The 17,686-nt window shown below is 39.6% G+C and overlaps 1 long non-coding RNA gene across 1 annotated transcript; it reads right to left on the bottom strand.

The window, feature by feature from the left end:
• Positions 1-1,086: 1,086 nt before the first annotated feature.
• On the bottom strand, positions 1,087-3,970 carry LOC311096837. Its single transcript, XR_014609137.1, has 4 exons — positions 3,824-3,970; positions 3,440-3,648; positions 1,994-2,040; positions 1,087-1,909 (listed from the first exon to the last, which is right to left on the bottom strand). It is a non-coding gene; the product is annotated as an uncharacterized lncRNA (long non-coding RNA).
• Positions 3,971-17,686: the final 13,716 nt, after the last annotated feature.

Below are 17,686 nucleotides of genomic sequence, written 5' to 3'. Positions count from 1 at the left end.
AGAACAGATTTGAATCAGATAAGCATCAGTGCAACTGTATCTGCACATTTGGTCTTAAAATAACAGTGCGTAAAAAACTGATGTTGTCTGTGCTCTTACAGTTTTACACACTTATGGATCCCGCCTTCAGTTCGGATCTGGCCACAAGACCTCGTCAACATCACAGGCGATGTCCTCGCGGGGAAAATATCGCCTTGTGTGCCGAATCCCCCCTTGGATTGATCCCAACTCAATGTCTCCGCAGGCCTCTTCCATTACTATATTATCAGAAGGCGAAGCACTGCTGCTTGGGCGGAGTGATCTGCTCGCAGCAGCTGAGAAGCCCCGTGGTGAGAGTTCCAGTAGCACCTCACTGCAGTACACGAGATCCAGGGGGTGGAGTTGGATCCAGATCTAAAGGGTGGAGATTGGTAGGTTTAGGGATCAGGGGGTGGAGATGGGTGGGTTTAGGTCAGGGATGGGCAACTTCGGTCCTGGAGGGCCACTGTCCTGCAGGGTTTAGCTCCAACCCTGATAAAACTCACCTGCCTGTAGTTTTCTAATAATCACTGATTAGCTTGTTCAGGTGTGTTTGAGTAGGGCTGGAGCTAAACTCTGCAGGACAGTGGCCCTCCAGGACCGAAGTTGCCCATCCCTGGTTTAGGTATATGTAAGGTGGGAGGAGTTGGATCTGGATCCAACTCCTCCCCTGGATTTTGTGTTCTGCAGTGAGGACCATCTCGAGAGTTCGCTCAGAGTTGGAGTAAATCACTCCGCAGAAGTAGCAGTGCTTCTCCTTCTGAGAATATAGTTCCCAGTATGTGTACAGTTAGAAGATGTCTGTGTCTCATGTGACCTTGTTATTCGTACACGTTGTGACTATACAAATCACAACATGTAAATAGGAAAATGTTGGCGTTATTTTGTCACTTATTGGGAGCAGTATGCTATCTGGAGCCGTTTACCTCCAGTCTTTGTGCTAAGCTAGGCTAGCGGTGGGTGCGTCAGACAGAGTTACGGCACGCACAGAGATGAGAAGGACTTATGACGTATGTATGGACTTATCTAACTCTGGGGGATACGGTGAATAAGCTAAAGTCCCAAAAAGTCGGTGTGTTCCTTTAATGTCACAAGCCTCGTCATCGTCAAATGGTGGACAAAACATATGCAAGCGCATAAACACAGCGCAAGTGAATTACAACAGTGTGAGCACCGTGACAAAGCTCGCACGTAAAATGTAGAAATGCAGAACTCTCAAATCCCAAACTGGAGCACAACAAATATGAAAACTTTTTGTTTTGTTTTTTAACTGCAGGCTTGATGAGCATAAGAGACTTATTTCAAAAACATTAAAAATAGTAATGTTTCCAAACTTTTGACTGGTACTATATATATATATATATATACAAGTATACTATACAAAATGTTTTCAACATTGCTGTTGTGTTGTTAACTGCTGCATTATTCAGTGGATACACATTTACCTCGCTTGCTGATTTTGATCAAATATATTTACATTTACGCATTTGGCAGACACTTTTATCCAAAGCGACTTACATTGCATTTCAAGCTACACATTGACATTCTTATGAGTCCTTGCTTTCCCTGGGAATTGAACCCATGACCTTGGCATTGCAAGCGCTAACACTCTACTGTTTGAACCACAGGAAAGCATATTAACACACACAACCAGCAGTTTCTGTCAGGTTACAATCAAGATTACTGTAAAACTCAGCTTCAGGTCAGATGTGTTCAGGAAAGCATGTCCTATATTCATGAAATACAAACATGTACTATATAAATATAAAATCCATTCATACACATTCATCTTATATACAGTAACAGTGTCTGAACCATGAACTTATTATTTGTTGAGAAAGGAACATGATGGATAATATTTATCAGGTTAGATGTATCACACTGCTGCTTTCTGAAAGGAGAAATACAGAAATATAACACAAAGATTAATAACATCAGATTTCTGCAGATTTCTCTGTATTTGTGTGTGTCTCACCTTTTCTGTGACTAAAACATCACAATGAATCGGTGAAACATGAGAAACTGTGAATGAAGAACACAAACATCAGATTATAGCAATTCATACTCAAACAGCGGCAATTAATAAATAAATCAGTGTCACGGCGATGGAAAGATCCTCACAGTTGTGGATATACATTTACATACAAGTTGCAGAATCTCAAAATGTGAGTATTTTTAACAAAATGAATAAGAATACGCAGGGGTGATTTTTATTTTTGTGGGCCTCAGTCCCCAATGAGGGTAGGCTATGATAAAAATAAATAAAAAAAATAACATTTTAGTTTAGGGTCTAATTTTAACCTGCATATTAGCATATGGGAGAGTTTTATAAGAATGTGAGGTAGTCGGGGAGTTCGGGGTTTCCCTAAGAGAATGTAGATTTTTCTTATCTACATATGTGCATTTTAAGATGTTTTTGAAGGCCCCAAAAAATTGGATAACAATAGCTTTCAAACAAAGATTTAAAAACCATGTCAGTGGGAAGTAGATTCTTTCTCTCCATCACTCTCTTTTTCTCTTTGTTATTCTCTTGCTCTGTCTCTTCCCTCCTAAAGCTGAGCTTTGACTGATATAGGCTTTTCATTTTTGTCTGTTAGTGAAGAAGTAAACATAGGGTCAACTGACTCTATTCATTGATTTTTGAATAATTTTCTCAAACACATTAATTTACTGAATGCTACCAGAAACGTTAGGTAACTAAGTTTATTAAATTCATTCACAATATGTAGGCTACACATTCATTATTGATCTTATCTCTAATACAGGGCCATAGACAGGGCTTTATAATCACTGAGGTCCTAAACGTGAGGTAGTTAGGGGGGTTCGGGGGTTCCCCCGAGAAAATGTTGATTTCTCTGATCAACATTTGTGCATTTCAAGACGTTTGAAGGCCAAAAAAGGATAAGAAAAAGTTTTAAAACCATGTTAGCGGACAGTAGATTATTTGTAAATACCAGCTCTCTCCTCTTATCCATCACCCTTTCTTTTTCTCTCAGTCTCCTCATCTTGCCCTGTCTCTTCCCCTCCTGAAGCTGAGCTATTTTAATTTACCGAAGGCTACACATTGTGTTATATTAATTCTCAATATGTACATATTCACTATTAATCTTCTTGTGCCTAATATGATGAAAACGGATTTGTTAATGTTTCTTGTCCAGACAGTAAACTAATTATTACATTACTGAAGTTCAAAAAAAGTTCAGTTCAAATGGCGAAATTATGACAAATGAAACAAATTTCATATGTTTTAAAGGGGAAACAACATATAAACTTATGGCCACAAAGTTGTTGCTTTTCATACTGTATAGTGAATGAAAAGTTATAGTTTATAATTGATCTTACACATTCAGACACCAGAGAAGATGAAACACTGAATATGATGAAATATGACAGTTTGATATTAAACATCATAAATACTCACAGTTTGGTTTTTCGCTATTAATGCTGTTTCGTCTGACTAGACTCGGCGTCTTTTTCTGTTTTTGTTCATTAGATTGTAACGTTTTGTCATTTTTATTCCCCATTCTTCTCTTTGTCTCTTGTCCACATGTGTAATTATCCTGTAGTTTGTGAAGCTCAACACATGTTCTCCATGCTGTAATTTCTCATATATTCTGACTTTGGTAATTTCTGTTCAAGAGAATACAGTAGTTCAGTTCAGAGTGAAGTTTGACATCAGTTAATGATTGTTGAGCAATACAGGTTTATATTTCAGTTTCACTATAATAGAGACATTAATGTCTGGATTTAAACAATTATTAAAAATCTCTTTAAAAAACAGTTAAATATAAAGTGTTTTAATTACCATGTGATGAGCAGAAGAGAGGAAGCATATCCGGCAGATCTGAGAGAAATAAACCACATATAACCCGTCAACACTGGCTCCTGCTATAGTCGCTGATGCAGAATCAGTTTCAGTCCCGCATGACTCAGCTGTGGTTCGCTCATGTAAGATATAAAAGGTTCAAGTTTCTCCACACCGCATCAGAGGGAAGTTCTGTCTTGCTGGGTGTGAATGTCACCCTGAACAGTGTTGTGGAAATATTGCTGCTGTAAAAGTGTGTGTTGTTAGGACAGTTACTGGACTAACAAGGGCTTTCTTGAATATCTTTAAGTTATATTTATAGTAACATTTCTTTTGTAGAGAGATGAATGCCAGTTTATTTTGTGTGTGCCCTTCTTTTATTTTCTCTTTTTTTTTTTTACTTTTGATTTGAGAAGTTGTTTTCTAAAATTTTGACGTGAATAAATCCATAGATCCGCATAGTTTGATTGTGTACTTCAATGGTTTAGTGGTAGAACTTTTGCCAAGCGTGTCAGAGGTTCTGGGATTTAATCCGCTCTGGTATAGGCTAGTTTTTCTTTCTTTTCTTTTTTTTCTTCATCAAAACCGAATATGTTAATCAGCGGTTATATATTAAGCAGGGGCGCGTTTGTGTGTATTTTGTTTTTGTGATTTCACCGAAACAAACAGAGAGTCTCCGCAACGGCATTAAAGGTTAACTCAACCCCCTGGTCAGAGCCTGACTCCACCCACTGGCAATATTTGAGAAATGCTGGAAAAGTGGGCAGAGCCCAGCGGAGATAGAGGGGAGGAACCGAGGGTGGGGCTGAGCGGGGGGGCGTGCACCTGAGACCCGCAGTGATGGAGTGATTGACAGCTGCTGTCAGACTCTAAAATGGAGAGTGACTCACAGCGTCGCAAGACGACGTAAAGTACATGCATCTGATGAGTTATATCGAGTTGATGTCAATAGCGCGCGCTCTCTGTAGGCATATTCATATTTCACCGCTATGTGGAAAAAACCAGCAAAATGCGCCGGCGCGTTTGTCGACCCCAGAGGATTAACTTTAGCCTAACCATAAATTGTGATTATATATATGATCACTCACATCAAGACGCCGCTGCGCTGGTGGAGTCCATGCAGGAGGAGCAGCGTCTGGCACTGCGTCGCTTTTCAGCGCGAGCTGTGTGGAGAAGCCCATTTCCACCTCTATTGCGTTGGAGAAGCAATCCCACGTAAAATGCAGGTTGCACACTTGAGCTCTAGGCGGGAACTCACGGTCTTCCATGCCAAGTGCATGCAACCACTGGCGCCTAATTTCCAAGCTATGCTGTCCAGCAGTGCTGTTGCAACCAGCAACACTACACCTACGCACCCTCCTGCCCACTGTACTAAATACAGATAAATCTACGCTAACTCGTACCAAGGGAGGGCGTGGTGAGCTTGAATCTGCTTACGTCTCGCAGTACCACAAACATCCAATAGGAAAATTCAACTGCAGTAGCCACCGTTAAACCTGAAGAGGGCAGCACTCAGACGTTTTTACACCATATATTGTAGAATTAAAACACTTTATACCCAAATGTCAAAAAAGTTACTTGAATCAATGAACAGCACAAATAAAGCCCCATTCTTACAGATCATTAACTAAAAAAAGTTGGTTTAGGGTTTAGTTACCCTTTAAATTAAGATTGAAGGAGTTTTGCACTCCTGCACTGCAACCTTTTCAATAAATAATGTAGCCTACATGCAATATTGATGTCATTTTTTTAATCAAATCTGAATGCTACAAATTTTTATTTTTATTTTATTTGGAGTTGATAACTTAAATGTATGTTCTTGACATGATAATGATCTGAACGGGCGGGCCGACTTCCGGGGCGCTCCACCTGATGTGCGACCCATGAGCAGCGTGAATGCCGAACGCCTGATTGTTGTTGTTTTTTTTATGTTGATGTGCACTTTTTAAACTCTAAAACATTTTTGTCAACCCGGAGCCATGAATTGCATCTACGTGATCGTTTTGATTACACTTCTTAATCGTTTTACCTGGGGAAGCGATGACGACGGCGGGGCTGGTCACAGGATTATCTACTCCCGTGAGCTATTGCTCGAACTCCGTCCATTTGCACCCGCTACTAGGGACAACAGCCCATATCTGGCTTGCAGCGAGGACAGTGTGGGAACAGAGGATATTGACAAAGCTCCCAAAAATCATCGAAGGAAGAGAGGTAGGAGAGGGGGTGTCCAACGCCGACTAAGGAGATGCGGGTTGGCCGATAGACGCCGGCTCCCTCCGCTCCCCTCCATCCTTCTCTCCAATATACAATCCATCCGTAACAAAGTCGATGAACTGGAGGCTTATGCTAAGTTTAAGCGCGACTTCAGAGACACATGCATGCTGGCTTTCACGGAGACGTGGTTGGGAGAGGCTGACAGGGATGAGGATCTGCGCATTAGCGGCTTCGGGTGCCCGGTGCGCATGGATCGGTCACCTGTAATAACAAACAAATCCACCGGGGGAGGAGTCTGCTTCTACATCAATGAGAGGTACTGTAACACCGTTACTGTTCGAGAGGAAATTTGTACTCCGGATCTCGAGCTACTCTCTATCTCTCTTCGCCCCTTTTATCTTCCAAGGGAGTTTCCCCAGCTTTTCTTCTCCCTGGTGTATTTACACCCGCGCGCAAACGCCTCCACAGCCGCTCACTTAATCTCAGAAGTGACTAACAGACTCGATGCGATATCACCCGATGCTCCTAAATTTATTATGGGAGATTTTAACCATTGTCAGATTCACAAGACACTAAAAACTTACGAGCAGTATATCACCTGCGCAACAACTAAGAACAACACTACTCTTGACCTGTGCCTAGGCTCAGTACCTGGCACTTTTAAATCTATGCCCAAGCCTGCTTTTGGCGCATCGTACCATAATAGTGTCCTCCTGATACCTACTTATAGTCCCATCTGCAAGCGACAGGAGAAGACTGTAAAAACAGTGAAATGCTGGACAGAAAATAGCATTGCCAGCTTACAGGCATGTTTTGAATGTACAGACTGGGACGTGTTTTACAGCTCCTGCAATGATCTAAATGAACTAACACAAACTGTGACATCTTATATATCTTTCTGTGTAGACAGTAATATCCCATGTAAAAATATAACAATATTCCCTAACAATAAACCATGGGTTACTAAAGAATTAAAGAGCATTCTAAATAAAAAGAAACGTATTTTTTATACAGGGAGTAGCCAGGAAAAGAAAGAAATTAATAGAGAAGTAAGGAATGGGATAAGGAAAGCAAAAAGGGCGTATAAGGATAAGATAGAGCACAAGTATAGTAGTGGAGACCTTCGGGCAGCTTGGAGGGGAATTAAAGAAATGTCCTCAGTCACCCAGGGAAATGGAGACAGTAGGAAACCTATAACAATTATGGGGACAAGTGATGCTAATCTCCCGAACGCTTTTAATACTTTTTATTCTCGTTTCGAAAAAAATGACCCTTCTAGAAACGTTACTTGTATAGGAGAAACAATATTGTCTCAAAATGAGATCACTATCAGTCAAGAATGCGTTAGGGACCATCTGAAGAGAGTAAATATAAGGAAGGCACCTGGCCCTGATTTGCTTTGCGGGCGGACACTGCGCTATTGTGCTGATCAACTGAGCAGCGTATTCCAGCACATCTTTCAGATGTCACTGAAGTGTAGTGTGGTTCCCACTCTTTGGAAATCATCCATAGTGATTCCAGTTCCTAAAAAGATTAGCAAACCAGGGACACTAAACGATTTTAGGCCTGTTGCCTTAACTTCGTTAATTATGAAGGTATTTGAAAAAATTATTAAACATTTAGTGCAAACATCTATAGAGGAGAGATTAGATCCCCTGCAATTCGCTTATCAAACAGGGAGGGGAGTGGAAGACGCAAAGCTGTTTATCTTGAACAGCATATACAAGCACTTAGATAAACCAAAATCACATGCAAGGCTTCTGTTTGCAGATTTTTCATCAGCTTTTAATTCAGTACAACCATATATTTTAATTAACAAGCTGTTAAGTGATTTCAACCTGCCTCATCAACTTGTTTCATGGATTTTAGATTTTTTAACCGCCAGAGAACAGAGGGTAGCAGTAAATGGCAATCTATCAGATCCCTTACTGCTCTCTACAGGACTACCTCAAGGGTGTGTCCTTTCACCCCTTTTTTTTATTATGTACACAAATGATTGTAGAAGTACCCAGGAGAACAGCTACCTGGTTAAATTTTCCGACGACACTGTGTTGCTGTCACTATTACAAAGTCCAGTATCGGATCATGGAAATGCTTTAAATGAATTCATCTCATGGTGTGATAACCATTGTTTAGAACTAAATGTATCTAAAACTAAAGAAATAATTATTGATTTCAGGAGAAATCGAGATACTGTTCTTGAGAGCACTATACATAACGCAAAGGTTGAAATTGTCTCCTCATATAAATACTTGGGCACTGTCTTTGATGAACATCTTAGATTTGATCTTAACAGCGCTACCATTGCAAAGAAAGGGCAACAGAGAATTTACCTTCTTCGTAAATTAAATACTTTCTCCGTCTCGCCGGTCATTCTGTGCAGATTTTATCAGTCTTTTATTGAGAGTCTTTTAAATGTTTCTTTTATCTGCTGGTTTCATAATTTGAGCACCAAAGACAGGAATAGCCTGTATAACATTGTAAAGATTTGCTCTAAAATTATCGGCGTAAAACAGAGAGACTTAAATGTCTTTTGTAACCAGCAAATACTGCGGAAGGCAAAGAGCATCCTGGCTGCTCCAGGTCATGCTTTGGCAGGTGAATTCTCTCTGCTGCCTTCTGGGCGTCGTTACGCGCTCCCGGTATGTAAGACGAATCGCCATTCTAAATCTTTCATTCCTTATGCGATTCAACTTTTAAATTCCGCATAGAGCTCCTGGAGATGGGAAAAATTGCACATGCTGATGAATACTGTGTACTGCTGTACGTTATGTGTGTGTGTGTGTGTGATGGACTGATGGACTTTGTTACTTGTGTGAATAATGCGTGTGATTTGTATTATTTATTGTTATTTACATGCTGCTCTTAATCAATTGCCCCTTGTGGGATCAATAAAGTTGATTGAATTGAATTGAATTGAATTGAACTATGAAATCATATGGAATAAAATGACTTCACAGTTCGTGTCACATTATTGACTCTATAAGCAAACGGGACTCGACATTCTGTTGCTATATCCATTATATCTTAAAACAGGAGAAATAAATCAATATTTACTGTAGATCAGTTAGTCATGATGCACAAAACAAACACTAAAGTTGAACAACTGAGTAAATACAACAACTACAACAAATAAAATAAACAACGAAATACTAAATACAAACACAGCACAGACAAAATACTGTAAATACTGTACTATAAGATTTACATTATTAATTTAGCAGATGCTTTTATCCACTTACAACAAGGAATATCACGAGTAATTTGCCACAAAGCAACAATATTTATAGTATATAATATCAGGTTTATTAGAAAGCTATTAGGAGACAAGCAAGAACAGAGGAGAAATATAGAGAGATTTATTTGTTGTTGTTTTAAGTGCCTTTTTGGTTTAATGTGGTGTTGTTCAGTAAAGAGTGTGTTCAGCATTTACTGGAATTAAAAAGTTGTGATGATGATGAGCCTGAGCAGAGATGGGGAGAAACTCACTGTGAGATTCTGTAGATGAAATTCATTTCAGGAAACAGGTGAAATGGTGAAGTGTTGAATCGAATGTGGGTGTGGAAAAAGGAGAAAGACTGAAACTGCCAGACGAGGAGTTTGACCTACTTCACTGTATAAAAGCTGATTTTTCTGGGCGGTCTGATCTCTCAGCGCTGTGCTGGGTGTGTCCTCTCTTCTGCTGATCACAAGGTAAATTAAAACACTTTATCTTTAATTGTTCTCTAAAGAGATTTTTATTAATTGTTTAAATCCAGACATGTCTCTATTAGTGAAACTGAAATGTAAACCTGTATTGCTCAACAATCATTAACTGATGTCAAACTTCACTCTGAACTGAACTACTGTATTATTTTGCACAGATATTACCAAAGTCAGAATATATGAAATTACAGCATGGAGAGCATGTGTTGAGCTTCACAAACTACAGGATAATTATGACCGCCGCTAGCGTAGCTAGCGAAAGTGGTCATATAGGGATTGTCAAAGTGAATTTTTCGTCAACGATACCAGGGACACCGAAACACCGGGGAACATGAAATTTGGTGGGCATGTAGCCCCACTAGACTTTTACGGAAAAATTTCATTTGGTCCCCGGGGGCCCCTCCCCCCCCCGCGCTGGGCCCCCCCAAACCCAAAAAATGCAGTTTTTCCTAAATAACTACCTGAACCGTGGCACCGAGGATGAAGAAATTTTTATGGTATGTTGGTCTTAAGGGCCCACATCAACCGAGCCCATAATCACTCATTTGTGATTTGCGCCCCTCCCATAAAAAATGAAAATGCAATATTATTCTGCTTTAATCGCCCCTATCTTCAGTTGAGATGTTCAGAACTGCACCATATTTCATGTGTATGATTAACTTGACATCCTCTGGGGGTATGCTAAGTTTCGTAGAATTTCATCCATGGGGGGGTATAAAATAAATTCATTTATGTGCACATTTAGTGACTGTACACTCATCGGCCTGTAGATGGTGGTGTTGAGCGAAGGGTTGCTGGTTTAGGATGATACTGTCACTAAGGTTGCCAACTGTCCCGAATTAGGCGGGACGTCCCGCATTTTGGGCCTAATTTATTTGTCCCTTGCGTGACCTCCCGTGTCCCGTTTTTTGACAAGCTGATAAACCACTGACTGATACAACAGCAACAGCAGCAGTGCTGACCACGACACTTGAGAATGATCACCGACACCTGTCATCATCCAATCACAGCTTTTTTTAATCACTGTTTTGAGACAAATCATTGTTTGATTTGTGAACATCCTCTGCCGTCTGGTCGCTTCCGCTTCAAGCCGGACTCGTCTCGCGCTAACGGTAATTTCCTTTCACTGTCCACGTTTTGATTTCGGCTAATCAATTTTGGCGAATGCAAACAACGTGATTATTGTTCATGAGTCTAACATCCAGCCACACAAGAAAACATGTAATCTACCTGAGGGAATAATATGCTCAAAAAACATTTCTGATTATTATTAATGTTTTAAAGCTTTTAGAAAGTACATAGAAAGCTTTTGTAACATTATCTTAACTGTCACTTTTGATTAATGTAATGCATCCTTGCTGAATAAAAGTAGGCAATTACTTTCTTTATTTTTTTTCCCAAAAAATAATCTTACTAACCCCAAACTTTTGAACTGTAAGCCTAGTGTATAATGTTAAAAAAGCTTTCTATTTTAGATAAATGCTGTTATTTTGAACTATGGTTTGTTTGTAATGTGACTTTTTTTCATGTATGACATTAAAATTATTTTTAGAATTAAATACATAAATAGGTTAAGCAATACAAATGTGTTTATGTCTGATAACCTTTTAAACACAAACTTAACTGCAGACACTGAAATGACGTACACTGTGTGATACAGTACAAATATTTTGAGTGTCCCTCATTTTCCTATAAATAACCACGATTGTCCCGCATTTTCCTTTTCTGAAGTTGGCAACCCTAAAGGCCTCATTATACTTCTGCGTCGGACCTACGCCGGAGCCTATACGCCGTAGGCAACGTGTTGGTTTTAATTTATTCTTCTGCGTCGTTGTCGGCGTTGACGCGCACCTAGGGAGCATGTGAAACCCCGAGGGAGGGGTTCTGGCAGACCAATCACAGCGCTTGTGTCCGCGTAGAATTGACGCGTTGTTACATTTTTGGAGAGGTGCACGTCAGGGTACGCCGTAGGGTACGCGCGCTACACACAGCCTACGACGTAGCTACGGCGGCAGTTCGACGCAGAAGTATAAATAGGCCTTAACTGTCACACACACACACATGCAGGAATACAAACAAACGCAAGCATGCACACACACTGACATCCACACGCACAGACACACACCCATACACACACATACAAATCCACATGCACAGACACACACACACAAACACACACGCGCACACACATGTACGCACGCATACATACACGCACAGACACACACACACACAGACACACACATACACAAACACACACACACACACACACACACACAGACAGACATGCACATACTACTACTTTTTTTAGGTATATACATAAACACGCAATACAGCCAAATTGCTCCACGTCATTTATTTTTGTGGAAAGCCAGTGCAGGCCTGAGCGGCGGTCATATTTTGTACCGCCATGCGGTACATGTCAAGTAGGGTTGCCACCTTCAATACAGAAAAATAAGGGACGCCTGCCGCACGGGGTTGGGGGGGGGGGGGGGGGGTTGTACTGATGACGTGCCAGTGCCAGTGCTGGTAAATCACAACTTAAAACATGTTTTCATAAAAATATTAAGATTGAACATGGGCATTATAAAAATTCTACAGTAGCCTATTGAAGGATGCAATCATTTACTTTAGTTAAGTTGTTTATTGGCCTCACATAGGCACTATATTTCTATTATTAAATAGATCTCTCTTATTATAATAATGCTTATGTGTCTGACTGTACACCTTAACCGTAATAAACAAATCGTTAACACTTTACAATAAGGTTCATTAGTTAACTGCATTAATTAACATTAACTAATAATGAACTGCACTTATACAGCATTTGTTTATCTTTGTTAATGTTAATTTCCACATTTACTAATACTTTATTAAAATCTTGTAAATATTAGTTAATGCACTGTGAACTAACATGAACAAACAATGAACAGCTTTATTTCTATTAACTAATATTAACAAAGATTAATACTGTAACAAATGTATTACTCATTGTTAGTTCATGTTAGTTAATAATACACTAACCCTAATGTTTAATAAATGAACCTTATTGTAAAGTGTTACCAACCAATCATATCATAACATGATTCATTTACATTTTTTACATTATTTCTTAACAAAAAGGCAGCCTATGAATTCTAATGTAATCAATCAGAAAAGTATTGAGGTCATTACACTATCTGCCTCAGGAGATGACTGAGGTATGAAGAACTGTGAGATGGTGCTTTGATTTCTGTGACCTCTCCCGAGGCATGCTGTCGCACATCTGACCAGCCACCGTGCGCAACAGAGAACACTCGCTGACAAATTGTGCAATTGGCTTTATATTCATTTACGCTGACACTTTCAAGCCAAGTATTTGATTCCTACCACTCTCGTCTGTACTTTTGCATCCGCTTTCGTTTCAGCACTGGACGCGGGGGGGGTATCTGGAGCAGCCTCCGCCATTCTTTCATATCGACTCTCTGCCAAGAGACCCGCCCTCCTCTGACTCTGATTGGCCGTGACCCTGAAACAAACCAAATCAATCCAACGATGGCAGCAGCGAGTATTACCCAATCAGGGGCAGAATAGGACGAGTCTTCACAGAATGCCGGTGGGATGATTTGCATGAGAGATGCTGCACTGAAAACAACTCCGAAAATACGGGACAAACCCCGTCCCGTATTGATTCAAAACGGGACGCGCTATTTTATTCTCAAATACGGGACGATTCCGTATTTTAAGGGACGGGTGGCAACCCTAATGTCAAGTCAAGTCAAGTGTATTTATATAGCGCTTTTCACAATACAGATTGCATCAAAGCAGCTTCACAGCATTAAACCAAAATAACACAACAAGGTTGTTTCTAGTGTAAATTTATTGATTGATAAAAATAAATTAATATCCCCAAAATATCCCCAACTGAGCAAGCCAAAGGCAGCAGTGGCAAGGAACCAAAAACTCCATCAAGTGACCTAATGGTGTCCTAAAACTCCATCAGGTGACCCAATGGAGAAAAAAAACCTTGGGAGAACCCAGGCTCAGTCGGGGGCCAGTTCTCCTCTGGCATTTATGAACTAGAGGCCAGATTGTAGTTTGAACAGTAAGATTTAAAATGTTATATGAATGCCTGGCTGAAGAGATGCGTCTTTAATCTAGTTTTAAACTGGGAGAGCGAGTCTGAGCAACGAACAGTATCAGGAAGTAGAGGTCTGCACCCGCGGGACCCGACCAGATATTTTGCGCCGTGGGATTAAATTTCTGACTAAAAACGGTAGCGGTCGGTAACTCTGGTGTAATTTGAACGGGAGCGGTCGGTCATTCAATATCACGTTCCCGACGCCGACGTTCTTTCAGAACAGCATATCTTCGCTTTACCTAATCTTAATCTTCGACCACCCGGTATAGGCTACAGTCTACCCTACATATTGTTCGGTTAAGGCCTACATATTTTGCTTAATGACATGTCATATTTTCTTTCTTTCTCTGACACTTTTCCTGTGTTGACAGCAAAATGTTACGAATTTTGATAATACGAATAAAAATAATAGCCTACACTTCTTCTTTTTTTCGCTGCGACATTTTTTCCCCTACTGTCTGCAGCAAAATGTTAAATTTTGTATATTGACAAGGCGAATAAAATAATAATAAAAAAATGTTTGTGCAGACTACATTTTTATTTTCTCTGTGAAAATGTACATGTGAAATTCTGGGAGATCTATATTAAGCGGGATGGTCGGGTCGGGAAGAAAATTATTCTAAGCAGACAGCGGGTGAACAAATAGTGTATATATAGCGGGAACGGGTGGGTGCGGGATATAACCCCAGCGGGAGTGGGCGGGAGCGGGACTTAAAAAACAGTCCCGCGCAGACCTCTATCAGGAAGGCTATTCCAGAGTTTCGGAGCTAAATGTGAAAATGCTCTCCCTCCTTTGGTGGATCTGGATATCCTAGGTATGACCAAAAGCCTCGAATTTAGTGATCTTAAAGAGCGCGATGGATTATAGGGCGATAGAAGATCCGTTAAATAGACTGGAGCTAAGCCGTTTAGGGCTTTATAAGTCAGTAGCAATACCTTGTAATTGATACGGAACTTTATAGGTAACCAATGCAGTGATGATAAAATCGGTGTTATATGATCATATTTTCTTGATCTAGTAAGAACTCTAGCGGCTGCATTTTGGACTAACTGTAGCTTGTTTATTGAGGATGCAGGACAACCAGCTAATAAAGCATTACAGTAATCTAGTCTCGAGGTCATGAATGCATGAACTAACTTTTCTGCATCGGAAACTGATAGCATATTACGTAGCTTAGCAATGTTTCTAAGGTGGAAAAAGGCTGTTCTTGTAACATATGAAATATGATTTTCAAAAGACAGGTTGCAATCGAGTATAACACCCAGGTCTTTTACTGTAGAGGATAAAGTAACAGGACATCCTACGATGTTAAAATTGTATTGTGAGAGGTTTTGTGGACGGTTTTTTGAACCGATAAGTATTACCTCTGTCTTGTCTGGATTTAATAAAAGAAAATTACGCGTCATCCAATCTTTGATATCTTTAACACATTCTGTCAATTTGGATAATTTAGCGTTTTCATCCGGCCGTGATGAAATATATATTTGAGTGTCATCAGCATAACAATGGAAACTAATTCCATGTTTCCTTATAATATTTCCAAGTGGCAGCATATATATTGAGAATAATAGAGGGCCTAACACAGATCCCTGCGGCACTCCATAGTTTACTGGAGTTATGATCGATTTTTCTCCATTTAAAGAGACAAAATGGTAGCGGTCAGATAGGTATGATTTGAACCAGCTTAATGCTTGTCCTTGAACACCAGTATAATTTTGTAGTCGATCTAAGAGTATTGTGTGATCTATAGTATCGAACGCAGCACTTAGATCAAGTAAAACTAGTATTGAGAAACAGTCTTGGTCAGAAGCTAAAAGTAAATCATTTGTGATTTTAACGAGCGCAGTTTCAGTGCTGTGATGTGGTCTGAATCCTGACTGAAACTTTTCATAGATATCATTTTCTTGTAAGAAAGAGCCCAGTTGAGCGGACACCACTTTTTCTAATATTTTAGACATAAATGGAAGATTTGAAATGGGTCTATAATTTGCTAGATTATTAAGATCTAATTGTGGTTTCTTAATGAGAGGTTTTATAACTGCCAGTTTAAATTTTCTAGGAACATGACCTAAAGATAAAGATGAGTTAATAATATTGAGGAGAGGCTCTTCCACTACAGGTAACACTTCTTTCAGTAATTTAGTTGGTATAGGATCTAATAAACATGTTGTTGTTTTAGATGAAGTGATAAGTTTATTTAACTCTTTTTGTTCTACAGTTGTAAAGCATTGTAATTGTTCTTGAGGGGTGATAATTGAGGCTGAATTATAAGGCGCGATTGAAGATTGAACGTTTACAATTGTGGTTCTGATGCTTTCTATTTTCTCAGTGAAGAAGTTCATGAAATCATTACTACTAAACTGTAACGGGATATTTTGTTCGGGTGACTTCTGTTTATTTGTTAGTCTAGCCACGGTGTTAAATAAAAACCTAGGATTATTTTGATTATTTTCTATTAGTTTGCGGAGATGCTCAGCCCTGGCCGCTTTTAGGGCCTTTTTATAACGTGACATACTGTCTTTCCACGCGATTCTAAAGACCTCTAAATTAGTTTTTTTTCCATTTACGCTCTAAATTACAGGTTTCTCTCTTTAGAACATGCGTAGTATTGTTGTACCATGGTGCTTTAATTTTCTCTCTGACCTTTTTTAATTTAATAGGTGCAACAACATCCAATGTTCTAGAGAGAATGGTGCTCATAGTGCTAGTTAGTTCTTCTAGTTCATCTGTTTGTTTGGGTTCAGGCAGCAGATGAGACAGATTAGATAAGCAATTTGAGAAATTATCTATGGTGGATGGAAGGATTGTTCTGCCTGGTTGATAACGCGGCGCCGCATGACATATTACAGCAGTACGTAATATGCAAGTTACCATGTAATGGTCAGTGACATCATCACTTTGTGGAATGATATCTATATCAGTTGGATCGGTTCCATATGATATAATTAAATCGAGTGTATGATTAAGACGATGAGTTGGTCCGGTGACGTTTTGCTCAACCCCAAAGGAGTTTAATAAATCTGTAAACGCAGCCCCTAACGCATCATTTGGATTGTCTACATGTATGTTAAAATCTCCAACAATTAATGCTTTATCGACATTGACTAATAGGTCTGAGAGAAAATCTGCAAACTCTTTTAGGAAATCAGCGTAAGGCCCAGGCGGTCTATATACGGTAGCCAAGGCTAGAGATAATAGGGATGTTTTTCTAACATCTAAGAGCGTAACATTTAGTACAAGTACTTCAAACGAAATAAACTTATAACCCGTTTTCTGAGTAACATTGAGAATATCTCTATAGATTGTTGCAACACCGCCGCCACGACCAATCAGACGGGGCTTGTGCTTATAGGAGTATCCAGATGGAGTAGACTCATTTAGACCGAAATAATCATTTGGTTTAGGCTAAGCCAGGTTTCAGTAAGGCAAAGTACATCGAAGCTATTATCTGTGACTATTTCATTTACAATAACTGCCTTAGGTGCGAGTGATCTAATGTTTAGAAGACCTAGCTTTAAAAATTGTTTTTGTTTACTAATAGCAACATTTTCTGGTTTAATAACAATTAGATTGTTCCTAGATCCTGCAGTAGATTTATTATTTGGTCTCACTAAACGAGGAATAGACACAGTTTCTATGCAATGTTCAACACTAGTATTTATATCAGTTAAATTGGTTAAATTGGTGCAGCAGAGACTATGATTTGGACTTTTGGTTACTAGTCAAAAGGTATTTAACATTTTGGAGATGTTATCCGACAAAAGATCTGCTCCGAATCTGCTTGGGTGTAAGCCATCAGCACGGAAAAGCCTAGGACGCTCCCAAA

This window comes from Abramis brama, assembly GCF_963993115.1.
Source record: "Abramis brama genome assembly, chromosome: 15".
Taxonomy (NCBI): Eukaryota; Metazoa; Chordata; class Actinopteri; order Cypriniformes; family Leuciscidae; genus Abramis; species Abramis brama.
The sequence above is the reverse complement of the archived record's forward strand: the minus strand, read 5'-3'. Positions and strand labels throughout refer to the sequence as shown.